This window comes from Palaemon carinicauda, chromosome 3, assembly GCF_036898095.1.
Source record: "Palaemon carinicauda isolate YSFRI2023 chromosome 3, ASM3689809v2, whole genome shotgun sequence".
NCBI classification, from domain to species: domain Eukaryota; kingdom Metazoa; phylum Arthropoda; class Malacostraca; order Decapoda; family Palaemonidae; genus Palaemon; species Palaemon carinicauda.
The window spans coordinates 152,565,562-152,577,262 of NC_090727.1; the positions used below are offsets into that span (position 1 = coordinate 152,565,562).

General features: G+C 40.1%; 1 pseudogene; it reads right to left on the minus strand.

Annotated features, from left to right (window-relative positions):
* LOC137638667 (uncharacterized) overlaps positions 1 to 3,645 on the minus strand; it is a 12,557-nt pseudogene extending 8,912 nt beyond the window's left edge.
* Between the last annotated feature and the right edge of the window lie 8,056 nt (positions 3,646 to 11,701).

Here is an 11,701-nt window from a genome sequence, read left to right on the forward strand (position 1 = left end):
ATATATATATGAGGCTATTAAAAATTCGTATTGCTAATATTTTGAACAAGCTGAAAATGAAGAGAGAGAGAGAGAGAGAGAGAGAGAGAGAGAGAGTATATATCAGTTATAAAATTAAAATATTGAAAGAGGAAAAGATCGCCTTTAAAATAAATATCACAAGACACAAGAATGAAAGAGAAGGAAAAAGCACTAGAATATAAAGATCCTAGTAGCTTCTAGTAGCTGCTAATGAAAGACTAGAGGGGGGGGGAGGGGCTGTTCGACCTAAACTCTCAATCCCCCATACGCGCACACACACACACACACACTCACCAAACGCACGCATTTCTTCACGTGGTTTAGTAAAATGGTTTAGATGGACCTACAATAGATTTTATATTTCTGGTGGAATTTCGTTCAACTCGCTGAGAGAGAGAGAGAGAGAGAGAGAGAGAGAGAGAGAGAGGAATATTATCTCTGCAGTTTCCCAGTTTTAATCTACTTGGATGATGATATAACCCACTAGTATCCTGCTTTTCCCAGACAAAAAACAAACTCTTGTAAAACAAAACAAAAAAGAAAAACAAGAAAATGACGGTTAAAAACAAACAAAACATGTTTGTTTTTGCTGTCACAATACGCCCAACAGTGTGTCGTAACATTGTGTTCAGTCAAGAATGTGCATCGAGTGTCTACCCTCCTCCCCCCCCTACCCACACATGAACGACGAGTGTTGCCATACGGATGGTTTATATATTTTTTTTGCAACGGCGTTTGAAAAGGAGTTTAATATATATTTCTATATAGATTTCAAGCCATATATATATTTAATATATATTTCTAAATATTTCTATATAGATTTCAAGCAATATCTATATGAGAAAGGCAAGCAATATCATATTTAGAAATGATTTTACCCACACATGAACGACGAGTGTTGCCATACGGATGGTTTATATATTTTTTTTGCAACGGTGTTTGAAAAGGAGTTTAATATATATTTCTATATAGATTTCAAGCCATATATATATTTAATATATATTTCTAACTATTTCTATATAGATTTCAAGCAATATCTATATGAGGAAGGCAAGCAATATCATATTTAGAAATGATTTTACCCACACATGAACGACGAGTGTTGCCATACGGATGGTTTTATATTTCTATTTTTTTGCAACGGTGTTTGAAAAGGAGTTTAAAATATATTTCTATATAGATTTCAAGCCACATATATATTTAATATATATTTCTATATGGATTTCAAGCAATACCTATATGAGGAAGGCAAGCAATATCATATTAAGAATTTAGAAATGATTTTACCCACACCCCGAACGACGAGTGTTGCCATACAGACGGTTTATATTTTTTTTGCAACCGCGTTTGAAACGGGGTGACAATACTAAGAAGGCCGAGGTGTTTTATACATACTTTTATATATATTTCACAGGATATCGGTACTAGAAAGCCTAGCACAGCCATATTGCGAGTTTCCATATTATTCTAACTATTGCTGACGTATCTGAAACTCTTAGAATTTTATTAAGGTCAGCCTATACGGTTTGTGGGAGCCTGCCCATTCTAGGGGCATGAATGGGTAGGCCTGGGCCAATGTAGTGGAATTAATCTGGCTGACGAAAACGAGTTCGGGGAGGGATGGAATTCACAGAAAGCCTATGACTGCTTCATTTTAAGTACTTAGAAGCTTCCAATTGGCAGGAAAACGCTTATAAAACGTTAGGAGGGTGCTATATATATATATATATATATTATACATATATATATATATATATATATGTATATATATATATATATATATGGTAGTCTACATAAGGAGAATTTGAAAGATAATGTGTTTATGTATCTCTTCTTAGAGCGTTTATTATAAATGCTCTAAGGAAAGGTCCAGTGGCGGACGAAACTGTAGGGCATTTCTACATATAGATATTATCCTTCTATTTTCCTGCTGTGGACAACTATACTTTAAGTTATCTTCATGCTAAGGGAAGATTACATCTGTAATATATATATATATATTATATATGTAAATATATGTATATGTTATATATATTATATATATATTTATATATAAATACACACACACATACATACATATATATATATATATATAACATACATATATATATATACATATATATACATATATATATATATATATATATAAAGCATAAAAATTAAAATTTCCAACTGTGTTGAAGGGAGTTGTTAGAAAGTAATTAATTTTTCTTTGAAAAAAATAACCAGCTTATATTCTTATTTTTTTAGCTTAGAATATTAAATGGGAGACATTTTTAATGCTAGTAGAATTCCAGCTCTAGATGCAAAATCTATGCGAGATAGGGATAAATAAGAATCATTGAAAAGTAATTTTGAAATAAAGCGAAATTATTTTGAAAAATATACGAATAATGGAAAGGAATAAAAAATAATTTTATACGAGATTCTAAAAAATGTAACTTAATATAATAATAATAATAATAATAATAATAATAATAATAATAATAATAATAATAATAATAATAATAATAACAATAATAATAATAATAATAATAATAACAATAGTAATAATAATAAAAGGACAATTTTGCCCATTTAGCCTAAATAAATTATCAGAAAATGTATGAGAATATATTTGCAAAATAGTGTATGGAATAAAAAGTTAATTGGTATTAAGGAAAATTTTAAACATAATAAAACGTACAGGACAATCAGAGTTGTATATATATATATATATATATATGTGTGTGTGTGTGTGTGTGTGTGTGTATCTACATCATATTTATGGAAAAACGAAAAAGGTTAATATTTTGTGATAATTATTTTTAGATACTTTATAGGTAAAGGGAACATTTAATTACATGCAAAAGGATATTGTATACAATTTCCTTATGTATACAATGTATACATACACGTACATACGTTTAGGACAGTGTATGCATGCATGTGAATATGTATACTGCAATAACAAATAAACATGCTAATGTATATGTATACATAATGTTCTTGTAAATCTAAGCATACATTTAATACGAGGAGAGAGAGAGAGAGAGAGAGAGAGAGAGAGAGAGAGAGAGAGAGACATATCATGATCTTAATACTCACTCGTCCAACGGGTCTTTTGTAGGTGATGTTTTGGTCGGAGGAGTGACTTTATCGTAAACACTTCGTCCGAAATCTCTCTCCCTGACTTCGCCTTCGCCTTCGCCCACGTCCTCGTAGTAATCTTCGGGCGGCGGTGGCATGGCTGGCTCGGAATCTTCTTCGACAGGGGCGAGGGATCGCTGCAGGGGGTCCTGTTCTTCCATAGGTTCGTCCTCTTCCTCGCCGACGTAGTCTTCGTCTTCGTAGATGTGTTTGTAGTCGAGAGGCGAGGCTTCGGACGTGGCTGCCCAAACGCCTCCGAGAATCAAGAAGAAGAAAACTTTACTCGTCTTCATCCTGGATTTTATTATTTTGCACTGAGGTGAAAATGCGAAGGTAGACGTCTCTTCCAAGTGGGGGCCCCTTCTTCTCTCCTCTTTTATTATTACTCTCTCTCTGTCTCTGTCTCTGTTAATGTTTCTCTGTGAGCAAATAATGACTAAGTTTCACACAGGTCTTGCTTTCGGTAAGCGCGAGGATACAAGTCTAACTATCCTCGGCCGAGGCCTCTAGTTTTATACGTTTCGCCTCGTCTGGAGAGGGCGGGGCCGCTTCGTGGAAAGCCAATCTCACACGGCCTTCGGACGCACAGCTTCGACCCCATTGGTTCGAAAGTCGTGTCGGAGAATCCCCGAGACGCGATTGGCCAGTCAGGCCCGAGTGGGGAGGGGCTTGGCACTGGCTCCTCCCGGAGACCTTTCTGACCCTGCATTGTTTTGTTGGGTTGGTAGATGCAGGTGACGTGTGCCACCTGTTCGGACGTCTCCGACTGGGAGCTCCGATCATTTGCCGTCGAGATGGGATGGGAGGAGCACGTGCTGGAACGTCGCTCGTGGTTCCTAGTAGTAATAGTAGAAGTTCCTAGAAATAGTAGTAGTTCTTGGTAGTAATAGTAGAACTTCCTAGTTATAGCAGTAGTTTCTAGTAATAGTAGAAGTTCCTAGTAGTAATAGTAGTAGTTCCTAGTAGTAATAGTAAAAGTTCCTAGTAATAGTAGCAGTTTCTAGTAATAGTAGAAGTTCCTAGTAGTAGTAATAGTAGATCTTGGTAGTAATAGTAGTTCCTAGTATTAGTTAGTAGTTTCTAGTAATAGCAGAAGTTCCTAGTAGTAGTAGCAGTTCTTAGTAGTAATAGTAGTAGTTCCTAGTAGTAATATTAGAAATTCCTAGTAGTAATAGTAGTTGTTAGTCGTAATAGTAGCAGTTCCTAGTAATAGTAGTAGATCCTAGTAAAAGTAGAAGTTCCTTGTAGTAGTAATAGTAGTTCTTGGTTGCAATAGTAGTAGTTCCTAGTAAAAGTAGAGGTTCCTAGTAATAGTTTCCTTGTAGTAGTAATAGTAATATTCTTGGTTGCAATAGTAGTAGTTCCTAGTATTCGTAGTAGTTCCTAGTAGTAATAGTAGTGAAAACCAAATTATCAATGACACCTTGGCACTCGAAGTAACACTGTCAATAATATATCAAATTTATCAATGATCCTTTTTGTGTTTATTTTTTCGTTTATGCCTCATAAAAATTTATTTATGTCTCAAATTTATTATTGCTCATTTTTTTTGTTTGTGTTTTGTTTGTCTTTTAAACAATTTATTTATTTACCTTAACATAATCCATTTTCTCCTTTATATCATCATTCCCTATTATCTCTCCCTTGTTATCACGATGTTTCTTACTTGTATACATTTATCATCTTTCCCTCCTTTTATTATTTATGGCATTTCTTTCTCCCCATTCCATTCTTCCTCCTCCTTTTTCTCTATTTCTTTAAATTATCATTTCCTGCAACTCTATTATTTTCTTCTCGAATATCACTCATCATTAAAATTATCTATTTCCCCCCCTCTCTCTCTCTCTCTCTCTCTCTCTCTCTCTCTCTCTCTCTCTCAACCTTTCCCACTTCTCACTATCTTCTTATCCTTCCTCTTTATCATTCGTTTACTTCCTTATCAACCTTTTCTTCTACTTCTCTTCCTTTATCCTTAACCTCTCCTACTTTCCTCATCTCTTTCTGCTATTTTCCTCCTCTTTTCTACTTTTACATTTCCTCCTATTATTCTTGTACATTATCCTCTTATCATCTCTTATTTTCTAATATTTTCCCGTTTCTCTCCATCTATTTCTCATTATCTTCATCTTTTTCTACTTCTTTTACTTCTATCTCATCCTTTTCTACTTTCTCCATCTTTATTATTATTCTCTTTCTTCTCTATCTTCCTATTTCTTTCTTATTAATTCCCTATCTCTTTTTCCTTATCCATCTCTTTCTACTTCTTCCTCTTCCTCCATACTTCTTATTTCTCCTCATCACTTTCTTCTTATCTTACTTCTCCCTCAATCTTTCCTATACTTCTCCTTATCTTCTTTTCTTTCTCTTCCTACTCCTCCTTACTTTCCTTTTCTTCTTCTACTTCCTCAACCTTTTCTACTTCTCTCTTCTCCCTCTCCTCGTTTTCTTACTTCTCCCTCAATCTTTCCTACTCCCCTTTCTTCTGGTCCTTCCTCAATATTTCCTACTTCTCCTCATCCTCCTCTTTCTTCTACTTCTCCCTCATGTTCCTCCTTACATCACTTCTCCCTCAATCTTTCCTATTCCCCTTTCTTCTGGTCCTTCCTCAACATTTCCTACTTCTCCTCATCCTCCTCCTTCTTCTACTTCTCCCTCATGTTCCTCCTTACATCACTTCTCCCTCAATCTTTCCTATTCCCCTTTCTTCTGGTCCTTCCTCAACATTTCCTACTTCTCCTCATCCTCCTCCTTCTTCTACTTCTCCCTCATGTTCCTCCTTCATCACTTCTCCCTCAATCTTTCCTATTCCCCTTTCTTCTGGTCCTTCCTCAACATTTCCTACTTCTCCTCATCCTCCTCCTTCTTCTACTTCTCCCTCATGTTCCTCCTTACATCACTTCTCCCTCAATCTTCCTATTCCCCTTTCTTCTGGTCCTTCCTCAACATTTCCTACTTCTCCTCATCCTCTCTTTCTTCTATTCCTCCCTCATGTTCCTTCTTCCCTTACTTTCCCCTCAATCTTTCCTATTCCCCTTTCTTCTGGTCCTTCCTCAACATTTCCTACTTCTCCTCATCCTCCTCTTTCTTCTACTTCTCCCTCACGTTCCTCCTTACCTTACTTCTCCCTCAATCTTTCCTACTCCCCTTTCTTCTGGTCCTTCCTCAATATGTCCTGCTTCTCCTCATCCTCCTCTTTCTTCTACTTCTCCCTCACGTTCCTCCTTACCTTACTTCTCCCTCAATCTTTCCTACTCCCCTTTCTTCTGGTCCTTCCTCAATATGTCCTGCTTCTCCTCATCCTCCTCTTTCTTCTACTTCTCCCTCACGTTCCTCCTTACCTTACTTCTCCCTCAATCTTTCCTACTCCCCTTTCTTCTGGTCCTTCCTCAATATTTCCTGCTTCTCCTCATCCTCCTCTTTCTTCTACTCCTCCTTCATGTTCCTCCTTCCTTACTTCTCCCTCAATCTTTCCTTTTCCCCTTTCTTCTGGTCCTTCCTCTACATTTCCTACTTCTCCTCATCCTCCTCTTTCTTCTACTTCTCCCTCATGTTCCTCCTTCCCTTACTTCTCCCTCAATCTTTCCTACTCCCCTTTCTTCTGGTCCTTCCTCAATATTTCCTGCTTCTCCTCATCCTCCTCTTTCTTCTACTCCTCCTTCATGTTCCTCCTTTCCTTACTTCTCCCTCAATCTTTCCTTTTCCCCTTTCTTCTGGTCCTTCCTCTACATTTCCTACTTCTCCTCATCCTCCTCTTTCTTCTACTTCTCCCTCACGTTCCTCCTTACCTTACTTCTCCCTCAATCTTTCCTACTCCCCTTTCTTCTGGTCCTTCCTCAATATGTCCTGCTTCTCCTCATCCTCCTCTTTCTTCTACTTCTCCCTCACGTTCCTCCTTACCTTACTTCTCCCTCAATTTTCCTACTCCCCTTTCTTCTGGTCCTTCCTCAACATTTCCTACTTCTCCTCATCCTCCTCCTTCTTCTACTTCTCCCTCATGTTCCTCCTTACATCACTTCTCCCTCAATCTTTCCTATTCCCCTTTCTTCTGGTCCTTCCTCAACATTTCCTACTTCTCCTCATCCTCCTCCTTCTTCTACTTCTCCCTCATGTTCCTCCTTACATCACTTCTCCCTCAATCTTTCCTATTCCCCTTTCTTCTGGTCCTTCCTCAACATTTCCTACTTCTCCTCATCCTCCTCCTTCTTCTACTTCTCCCTCATGTTCCTCCTTACATCACTTCTCCCTCAATCTTTCCTATTCCCCTTTCTTCTGGTCCTTCCTCAACATTTCCTACTTCTCCTCATCCTCTTCTTTCTTCTATTCCTCCCTCATGTTCCTTCTTCCCTTACTTTCCCCTCAATCTTTCCTATTCCCCTTTCTTCTGGTCCTTCCTCAACATTTCCTACTTCTCCTCATCCTCCTCTTTCTTCTACTTCTCCCTCACGTTCCTCCTTACCTTACTTCTCCCTCAATCTTTCCTACTCCCCTTTCTTCTGGTCCTTCCTCAATATGTCCTGCTTCTCCTCATCCTCCTCTTTCTTCTACTTCTCCCTCACGTTCCTCCTTACCTTACTTCTCCCTCAATCTTTCCTACTCCCCTTTCTTCTGGTCCTTCCTCAATATTTCCTGCTTCTCCTCATCCTCCTCTTTCTTCTACTCCTCCTTCATGTTCCTCCTTTCCTTACTTCTCCCTCAATCTTTCCTTTTCCCCTTTCTTCTGGTCCTTCCTCTACATTTCCTACTTCTCCTCATCCTCCTCTTTCTTCTACTTCTCCCTCATGTTCCTCCTTCCCTTACTTCTCCCTCAATCTTTCCTACTCCCCTTTCTTCTGGTCCTTCCTCAATATTTCCTGCTTCTCCTCATCCTCCTCTTTCTTCTACTCCTCCTTCATGTTCCTCCTTTCCTTACTTCTCCCTCAATCTTTCCTTTTCCCCTTTCTTCTGGTCCTTCCTCTACATTTCCTACTTCTCCTCATCCTCCTCTTTCTTCTACTTCTCCCTCACGTTCCTCCTTACCTTACTTCTCCCTCAATCTTTCCTACTCCCCTTTCTTCTGGTCCTTCCTCAATATGTCCTGCTTCTCCTCATCCTCCTCTTTCTTCTACTTCTCCCTCACGTTCCTCCTTACCTTACTTCTCCCTCAATCTTTCCTACTCCCCTTTCTTCTGGTCCTTCCTCAATATTTCCTACTTCTCCTCATCCTCCTCTTTCTTCTACTTCTCCCTCATGTTCCTCCTTCCCTTACTTCTCCCTCAATCTTTCCTTTTCCCCTTTCTTCTGGTCCTTCCTCTACATTTCCTACTTCTCCTCATCTCCCTCTTTCTTCTACTTCTCCCTCATGTTCCTCCTTTCCTTACTTCTCCCTCAATCTTTCCTACTCCCCTTTCTTCTGGTCCTTCCTCTACATTTCCTACTTCTCCTCATCTCCCTCTTTCTTCTACTTCTCCCTCATGTTCCTCCTTCCCTTACTTTCCACTCAATCTTTCCTATTCCCCTTTCTTCTGGTCCTTCCTCAACATTTCCTACTTCTCCTCATCCTCCTCTTCCTTCTACTTCTCCCTCATGTTCCTCCTTCCCTTACTTCTCCCTCAATCTTTCCTATTCCCCTTTCTTCTGGTCCTTCCTCAACATTTCCTACTTCTCCTCATCCTCCTCTTCCTTCTACTTCTCCCTCATGTTCCTCCTTCCCTTACTTCTCCCTCAATCTTTCCTATTCCCCTTTCTTCTGGTCCTTCCTCAACATTTCCTACTTCTCCTCATCCTCCTCTTTCTTCTACTTCTCCCTCATGTTCCTCCTTCCCTTACTTCTCCCTCAATCTTTCCTTTTCCCCTTTCTTCTGGTCCTTCCTCTACATTTCCTACTTCTCCTCATCTCCCTCTTTCTTCTACTTCTCCCTCATGTTCCTCCTTTCCTTACTTCTCCCTCAATCTTTCCTACTCCCCTTTCTTCTGGTCCTTCCTCAACATTTCCTACTTCTCCTCATCCTCCTCTTTCTTCTACTTCTCCCTCATGTTCCTCCTTCCCTTACTTTCCACTCAATCTTTCCTATTCCCCTTTCTTCTGGTCCTTCCTCAACATTTCCTACTTCTCCTCATCCTCCTCTTCCTTCTACTTCTCCCTCATGTTCCTCCTTCCCTTACTTCTCCCTCAATCTTTCCTATTCCCCTTTCTTCTGGTCCTTCCTCAACATTTCCTACTTCTCCTCATCCTCCTCTTCCTTCTACTTCTCCCTCATGTTCCTCCTTCCCTTACTTCTCCCTCAATCTTTCCTATTCCCCTTTCTTCTGGTCCTTCCTCAACATTTCCTACTTCTCCTCATCCTCCTCTTTCTTCTACTTCTCCCTCATGTTCCTCCTTCCCTTACTTCTCCCTCAATCTTTCCTATTCCCCTTTCTTCTGGTCCTTCCTCAATATTTCCTACTTCTCCTCATCCTCCTCTTTCTTCTACTTCTCCCTCATGTTCCTCCTTCCCTTACTTCTCCCTCAATCTTTCCTATTCCCCTTTCTTCTGGTCCTTCCTCAACATTTCCTACTTCTCCTCATCCTCCTATTTCTTCTACTTCTCCCTCATGTTCCTCCTTCCCTTACTTCTCCCTCAATCTTTCCTATTCCCCTTTCTTCTGGTCCTTCCTCAACATTTCCTACTTCTCCTCATCCTCCTATTTCTTCTACTTCTCCCTCATGTTCCTCCTTCCCTTACTTCTCCCTCAATCTTTCCTTTTCCCCTTTCTTCTGGTCCTTCCTCAATATTTCCTGCTTCTCCTCATCCTCCTCTTTCTTCTACTCCTCCTTCATGTTCCTCCTTTCCTTACTTCTCCCTCAATCTTTCCTACTCCCCTTTCTTCTGGTCCTTCCTCAATATTTCCTACTTCTCCTCATCCTCCTCTTTCTTCTACTTCTCCCTCATGTTCCTCCTTCCCTTACTTCTCCCTCAATCTTTCCTATTCCCCTTTCTTCTGGTCCTTCCTCAACATTTCCTACTTCTCCTCATCCTCCTATTTCTTCTACTTCTCCCTCATGTTCCTCCTTCCCTTACTTCTCCCTCAATCTTTCCTATTCCCCTTTCTTCTGGTCCTTCCTCAACATTTCCTACTTCTCCTCATCCTCCTCTTTCTTCTACTTCTCCCTCATGTTCCTCCTTCTCTTACTTCTCCCTCAATCTTTCCTATTCCCCTTTCTTCTGGTCCTTCCTCAATATTTCCTACTTCTCCTCATCTCCCTCTTTCTTCTACTTCTCCCTCATGTTCCTCCTTCTCTTACTTCTCCCTCAATCTTTCCTACTCCCCTTTCTTCTGGTCCTTCCTCAATATTTCCTACTTCTCCTCATCCTCCTATTTCTTCTACTTCTCCCTCATGTTCCTCCTTCTCTTACTTCTCCCTCAATCTTTCCTATTCCCCTTTCTTCTGGTCCTTCCTCAACATTTCCTACTTCTCCTCATCCTCCTCTTCCTTCTACTTCTCCCTCATGTTCCTCCTTCCCTTACTTCTCCCTCAATCTTTCCTATTCCCCTTTCTTCTGGTCCTTCCTCAACATTTCCTACTTCTCCTCATCCTCCTATTTCTTCTACTCCTCCTTCATGTTCCTCCTTTCCTTACTTCTCCCTCAATCTTTCCTACTCCCCTTTCTTCTGATCCTTCCTCAACATTTCCTACTTCTCCTCATCCTCTTCTTTCTTCTACTTCTCCCTCATGTTCCTCCTTACCTTACTTCTCCCTCAATCTTTCCTACTCCCCTTTCTTCTGGTCCTTCCTCAATATGTCATGCTTCTCCTCATCCTCCTCTTTCTTCTACTTCTCCCTCACGTTCCTCCTTACCTTACTTCTCCCTCAATCTTTCCTACTCCCCTTTCTTCTGGTCCTTCCTCAATATTTCCTGCTTCTCCTCATCCTCCTCTTTCTTCTACTCCTCCTTCATGTTCCTCCTTTCCTTACTTCTCCCTCAATCTTTCCTACTCCCCTTTCTTCTGGTCCTTCCTCAATATTTCCTACTTCTCCTCATCCTCCTCTTTCTTCTACTCCTCCTTCATGTTCCTCCTTTCCTTACTTCTCCCTCAATCTTTCCTTTTCCCCTTTCTTCTGGTCCTTCCTCTACATTTCCTACTTCTCCTCATCCTCCTCTTTCTTCTACTCCTCCTTCATGTTCCTCCTTTCCTTACTTCTCCCTCAATCTTTCCTACTCCCCTTTCTTCTGGTCCTTCCTCAACATTTCCTACTTCTCCTCATCCTCCTCTTTCTTCTACTTCTCCCTCATGTTCCTCCTTCCCTTACTTCTCCCTCAATCTTTCCTATTCCCCTTTCTTCTGGTCCTTCCTCTACATTTCCTACTTCTCCTCATCCTCCTCTTTCTTCTACTCCTCCTTCATGTTCCTCCTTTCCTTACTTCTCCCTCAATCTTTCCTACTCCCCTTTCTTCTGGTCCTTCCTCAACATTTCCTACTTCTCCTCATCCTCCTCTTTCTTCTACTTCTCCCTCATGTTCCTCCTTCCCTTACTTCTCCCTCAATCTTTCCTTTTCCCCTTTCTTCTGATCCTTCCTCAACATTTCCTACT